General features: G+C 45.7%; 1 protein-coding gene across 2 annotated transcripts in view; it reads right to left on the reverse strand.

Moving 5' to 3' along the window:
- CYFIP1 (cytoplasmic FMR1 interacting protein 1) overlaps window positions 1-1,688 on the reverse strand; it is a 63,123-nt gene extending 61,435 nt beyond the window's left edge. For both annotated transcript variants that reach the window (XM_084506202.1, XM_084506204.1), the window contains exon 1: window positions 1,552-1,688. The gene's annotated coding sequence lies outside the window, so the exon portion shown is untranslated. The remainder of the gene's footprint in view (window positions 1-1,551) is intronic.
- Between the last annotated feature and the right edge of the window lie 5,347 nt (window positions 1,689-7,035).

Genomic DNA, 7,035 nt, shown 5'->3' on the forward strand with positions numbered 1-7,035 from the left:
GGATTGTTTGTGGAACATTCCCTTTCTCATAACGTGGATTTTTTAGAACAATTGTCACAATTCAAATCCCCTTAATAGATAACACAATATCCAGACCTCAGTTAGCAGAGGTCTGAACACATCTCAAACGCTGCTCCACTCTCCTCCTCAGCACCCTGAACGGGAGCTGACCAAACCCCAGGTCTGCAAACAATGCAGTCTTACCCAGCAACATTATCCTTTAAAGGAAAAAGAAAATGAACTGCACATTTCCTTGAGCAAGCTTTGATGCTGCTGCACCCCGATCTTGTGCAGGCTGTTTCCGAATATCTCCTCCTCCTCCTCCTTCTGGGCAGCCACAGAAATGCCGGCTGCCTGCACCAGACAGGCTTCACGGGCCAGTTGTTTGGGAATGCTGAGAAGTCTGTTATGTTAGGTCAGGAGGAAAGAAACAAAAAGAGTTTTTGAAAGGGCAAAAAGCAGGAGTTGGATAAAACTACGAAGCAAGAACCTTTGTGAGCACAGAGCATGCAGACTCAGCCTGTGCGTAAGGCAGTTTGTATACATGCAGCTGATACCAGCATAAGCCGGAAAACAAAAAGTTATCTTAGGGTATTATTAGAAGCCTCACTGAAAAAATTGCCAAGCAGGGACACCGCACGGGGAAGTTTTCGGTAAGTTAATACAGTTGTGACAAAGGAGGGGAACGCACTAAGGACCGTGCTTGTTGCAGAGCCTAACCTACGCTTTGCCTCTCCCCTGGCTTACAGCAGCAGGGCCGTGTAATTAGGGAGAAACCCTTCCAGGCAGCTTTCCTCCACTCGGGGCAGACTCCCAGACGACTTCCCGGTAGCATAAATAACAATCTACATGTCTAAATGCCACTCGGACCTACCGTGGGGTGGCACCGGAATGAGCCAGCAAGGCAGAGAGGGCTCACCGAGGGGCAGACGCTTCACTGAGGAGCTAGAGGGTTATCTCAGGGGCTGAAGGAAAGACTCCAAGGGATGAAATGTTTCGGCCCTTATCTGTCAGAAACACATCCCAGCCACGTACAAGATGTCTGTGAATTCATCCACCACCCTGCTACCCCCTCACACCACGGGTTTCGCTGAAACATCACTCATTTAACTGGATAAAGCTCGACTTCCCCAAAAGCCCTGCTCGATGCCTGCAGACCCACGGGACCGCCACCTTGATGTAGGCTGAACTTATACACGATTTTTGTTTGGTTTTGTCCCCAACCCGCTGGGGGACAGCGCTGGAAGCAAAACCCAAGCAAGCCCTGCGGTACCAGCCGACGGGTCGCGGTTGCTGAGGCGAGCATTGGGACTTTTGACGCCAAACGAGAGACAGGCCGGCTTGCAGCCACCTGAGCTACGAGAAACGACCCCAAAACGAGACAAAATAAACCAAAAAGCCCCCAGACGAGGTCACCGCCCGCCGCCCCTACGCCGGGCAGGGGGCGAGGCCGCGCCTGAGGCGGCGCCGCCGGGGCCCGCAGCCGGGGCCGGGCCCCCCCCGCTCCGAGCCCCGCAGCCCGGGCGGGCTCCGCCGCCCCCCGGCTCTCACCCGCTGGGCGCTGCCGGCTCCGGGGGTCCCGGCCCGGCTCCGGGGGGCTCCGGAGGGGACTCGGGGAGGGTGGCTCCGCTCCTGGGCCGCGCCGGGCTGGGAGTTTCCTGCCTGAGTCACCGGGAGCTGGAGCGGCGCAGGGAAACACCCTTCCTGCCGCTCCAGCTCCTCCTCCTCCTCCTCGTCCCGCCGCCACCGAGCTTTTTCCCTCCCCGGCCCTCCGGTTCGGCCTCCCCCTGACGAGAGGAGGGCGGGGGTTGGGGTTTTTGTTGGGTTTAACACGCCAAAAGGCAGCGCCCGCCTCGGGGCCGCACGCCAAGGGAGAGCCGGGGGTAGCCCCAGCCCCCCCCAGTGCTACCCCCCCCCCGTGTGGAAAATTAACGCCTGGGTTTATTTATTTTCCTTCGCTTTGGCAGTAAGGGTCAAGGATCTAAGCTGAAAGGCAGAGGGGAGGCACCAGGAAACCCCCTGAACATATTTCCTATGGGTGGTGCCCACATACAGCCCTCGTCCCGGCCGAGGCGCCACGCCTGCTGTATTTTTCTGTAAAACGCACCATGGAGTTGCTCATTTTTAAGGCTGCTTACATCTTTTTCCGCTTCACCTTCTCCCATTTCAAGCTCTGGTTCTTCAAGATTCATCCCATGAACGCATATGCTCTACCACGACATGAAACTGCTTCGTTAAAGCTTGTCAAAATTGCTCTAATTTATGGCAGGCACAATCCACCGGAGTACATACATACAGGTTACTGGCAACGTAGAGCTTGGAAACTTCCAAACAAGTTAGAGTTTTCCTCAAAATTATTCCTTTACTTGATTTTTTTTTTTTCCAAATGAGTTACCCCTGTACTAAGTTTCCTTAAACAGCCTTTTTTTTTTTTTTTTCAGTATCATCTACAAGACAACCTTCAAAAAGTGGGAATAAGTTGCTAAATCCCGTAATTATCATTACTTTGAGTACCATCTTATCACGTTATTCCACATCATCATGAATTCCAACAGCTCGTGGAGAAATGACGCATCATTTCAAAACGTTATTGTTCCCATTTCACCGTGTTACTGCCATATCTCCAGAGTCTTATTTTTTCCAGTGCTGCATTCAGTGCTTGTCTGTTAATTTGTGCAAGTTTCTTTTCTAGGATGGGGCTGCTGCTGCTCCTCTGCCTGGATGTTTCCCTGATGTACTCTGAGTGCATACATCGAATGAATGAATTTCACCTGTCACAGTTCCTGATCAGCCTAGCTCCTAAATCCTGTTCAGTGAAAACTATAGAAGACGACGAGAGCGAGATGCTTGTTTCTGGCTGATACTGCACCCTCTTCTACAAACTACTCTTGGGGCAATGTTGTTAAAATAGAAGTTAAAGTTGTTAAAGAACAACTCACCTTTATAATGCAGGATTGGTTTAGTTTCCGTGTCCTGGGTGAGTGCAAATTGACAACAGATTTGTCTTAATGCAGCCACTTGGTCTGCATCAGCATTGAGACCCCAGTTCCCAAGCCACTAGAGAGCAGCAAGGGAGACTTGAAGTGCAATGTTTCTAGACGTGGAACTTGCTCCAAAGCTATAAGGTCCCAGCAAGCTCCGATCAACTGTGGCTTGCCCCCAAAATGGGTGCCACTCAGTGCTCCTGTGCAAGACTGCCGCTGCAGCTCCCAGAAGTGTTACTTACCAAAGTCACCTGGTGCCAGGAGTGGCTGCTTTGCATGAAAGCAAGACACTGCCAGGAGGCAACTCACCCTAAGGATCGGCTGAGCCCCGGGTCTTCCTATGCTCCTTCTCGAGTCACTGATGCCATCGGCCAGAACTGAGATCTCAAACAGCCCTAACTTGGCTGGAATTTATCTAAACCTGGTATTTAACCCCTACTTGCTAGCTATCTTTGCTGAGATCGATAACACCAATGCATTATGTTCCTGACAACTTGCATACCTTACACCTACATCAGATGAACAAGATATTAGTTAGTAACAGGCTTAATCCAATTCTCTGTACATTAGCAGAAGCCTTCGTTCAAAGCACTATGCTAGCCACAGACACCCACAAGTCTATTTCCTGAATTCTAGCTGGTTTCGTTTTGTTTTGAATTCCTGTCTTTGGGCTTTACAGTATTTATGCAAGGTCTGTGAAAGAAAATCTTCTGTGGGAGCCCACAGGAATCTACAGAAGGCTTCAGTTCCATGTGAATGAAGAGGTCTGACAGGAGCCCTGGGGTCCTGCCTACATATGTTTAAAATGCTTACATATTCTCCAGTTCTGCACCTTTCCACTTGGATATTCTAGCAATTAAGCTCAACAGCATATCCATCCATCCATCCATTCAGTTTTCATCAGCTGAGCCCACAGAGATCTCTTCCTCCTTGGAAAGGAAGACAGACAGCACAGGAAACCGTCATGATTCAACACAGAAAGGTTTTTGGGAAGCCAAGGTAGGCAATGGCCACAATGACCCCAAGATAGGACATCATGCAAAACTACAAAGTTGTCTGAAAATCAATGAAATAAATCCACACACCTGGCAAATCATCAGCCACTTGTCCATACTCAAGAGAAATGGAGATTTTGGGCACAAGAGGTCGGTACAGACTTCATTTTGTGTCAGACAAGGCCAACAGTTTGAAGCAGAGCAAGACTACGAACACACTCCATGTTCCCACACCAAGTAATGCAAGCCTGTAGCTTCAGCTCTCAGGAGGAGACAGGCACAGTGCTTGGGGAGTTCAAGCAGAAGAGACCAAGCAGAAAGCGACAACTGTCTCAAAAGACATCAGTGAGCAGAGAGCTCAGAAAGCAGGAACCTGCCCTAAGACTAGGGCACATTTGCTATGCAATTCATCTTTCAAAACGTACCAGAAGATTTCAATAATCTCTGTAAAAGCATTAAATTTTTGTTTTAACAAACTACTACCAAGGCACGAAGCACTCTGTTACGGATTGAGCATTACACGGTAACAGGTTGCCTTCCCCAGATCAACAGTTGTGTTCTTCCAGCTACGTACCGTGTCAGGAAATAACATGAATAGTAGCACTACATCCAACTTTGTCACCCTTATTAGCTTTAACACACACAAATATTCTGTTTGCTGTTTCGGGGTCACATGCTGTATCATGCAAGCCACTGCCCCGAATCCCTCACTTGGCCTCTTTGGATTCACAACTGCTTGCTAACTTTCTTGATATCAGTAATGTGACACAAGCAAAGGTCCTCAAGGACCTAGTGGGTAATTAGAAGGTTATTAAAACTGAACAACAAAGAAAGCGTTAAGAGAATTTACAAAATCTGTGCTAAAATGGGACCTAGATATGACAGAAGGTCACGAGAAATAAAAGGAGAAGGAAGAAAAGTATTGTGACAGATAAGGGCCTCTTTGCTGTAACTTCTCACAGAGTGCACCCAGAAGATAAAGAGGAAAAAAGAAATGTCGAAATAAAGCACAGATTCAACTGTGACAGGACCCGATAACAATGTGCTTTATTCCAGACACTTTCGATATCGGATTTAACACCATACCTTGAATATTATAATCTTTCCTAATCCCATTTAGCCAAATCCTCATTTTTAAAGACCCAAATCCATGCTTGCTATTCCATCTACATCCGTACTGCTTTACAAAACCGTTCACTTCTCCCTTGTACATCACTCAAGTGCTTATTTTCGTTTTTCAAAAACCCAAGCAGGCCTTCTTGTGCCTTCATGTTTAGGTCATGGAACATAGCTTTTCTTATCGAAGGACTGTGTTTAAATGTTACGAAAGCAACAACCGTCAGCTCAGAAAGAGAACTTACTAAAAGCAATCCCTTGAAATTTTGAAGTCTGCCACCTAGTGGGCTTTTAAAATATAATTTCAAATTAGAAGATACCCCTTAGAAGCGTAGAAATTTCAGTTTTCAGATGCTTTGCCTTTTTTTTTTTAATGCTTTCCTTAGTTAGACTTAATCATTTACAAAACAAAAGACTACATCAGAACCCCCTCAAATCTAAACATAAGTGCAACGAATCAGGCCTAGTTTTTCTCACATTTCTGCAATTGCGTACTCGAAATCCTAAAAGTGTGAGTAAGGCATACTCGAACGCTGTGCCTCCTCATTGAAGAGGAGGATCTAAAGTTTAAGATTCAAATCAATTCATAGGTGACAGACAGAAGCAGGAATTTGGAAACGTGGTTTAAAACGTCCAGAACTAATGGACATGGGATGTGATCCAAGTAACAGCACTGCTGTGAGAATCAGAAACCAGAAAACGTTACTCAGAAATTTGAGCAAATTGCTAAAATGCCCCCAAACTGTGCTTTTACAATAACAGAAGAGCAGGTCACCATTGGAAACTGGCTGAGCAATAAGCAGCAGGTATCACCCACCTCCAAAGCACACAGAGGTCTCTTCACAATGCACTGTTAATTTCCTAGCAGGAAATTGGTTGAAACAGCAATTTCACTATATTTCACTAGCATTTTTACTTACAAAGTAAGTAAGAGCTGTAAAGGAATTTATTATGGATCACTGCTTCATCAACATGAAGGGCTGAAGGATTTTTTTTTTCCCCATATCTCCTTAGTATTAGCCAAGGCAAGTCTATGAAAAGCAGGAATTTCACTGAAGGTAAAGGTAATCACTGTACAGAAAGGAGGAATAAAGCAACTGCTTCTTAGATTTTTAAAAGCATAGAGTACATAACATACATATACTCAAAAAGTAATGAGCCAGTGCATGCAAATGCTGAACTTCCCAGTCTAATTATACAATTAAAAACTACCAGTGTGCTGAATGAGCAAGAAGCCTTTTGTGGAGCATATATGCTGCCTCTGCATGCGATACGTTGTGTGGAATTTCAAACGAAAACCAGTCACGATAAACTAGAAGCACAAATTACTTGTGTTAGGAGCTGTCCTCCTATCACACAAAACATTCTCTTGGAAAACTGTCATGCAGTCACGGAGGACAATACAAGATGTTCTCTATAAAGCAAAACCTCCACTCAGTCAAACAAAAAAGAACATGCTACAGGATAGTAGGAAGTTTCCTAGTGCTATATACGAAAAAAAAAAAAAAAAGGTTGTAGCTTTGAAGAACCTTTTGAGACCTCCTGTTCACACAAGACTCACAACATTCCTCTTCATGTGAAGTAACACAGGAACTCACAGCTGCAAAGAATTGTTTCAGAACTTAAGCCACAGTCTCAGGGCTGGTAGTAAATACTCACATAGCAGGAACATTTCTCAAACTTTAATAAGTTACCAATTAGGTTCCAGCAGAAATACATGCACGACGGCGGAATTCCAATTATTAAATCTTTTATTTATTCAAATAAATAAAAAGGTAAACAGCTGTGACTGGTATTCTCTTTTAACATAGAGGTGTATCGATGCCAGAATTACAGAGAAAGTTCCATGGGAGAAGACAGGGCAAGTCATCTTGTGCAGAACAAGCCCCACGTTTACTTCTCTAAAAATGTACCCTTCTGTATTATGATCTACCTCTTTA

This window comes from Aythya ferina (assembly GCF_964211825.1).
Source record: "Aythya ferina genome assembly, chromosome: 1".
NCBI classification, from domain to species: Eukaryota; Metazoa; Chordata; class Aves; order Anseriformes; family Anatidae; genus Aythya; species Aythya ferina.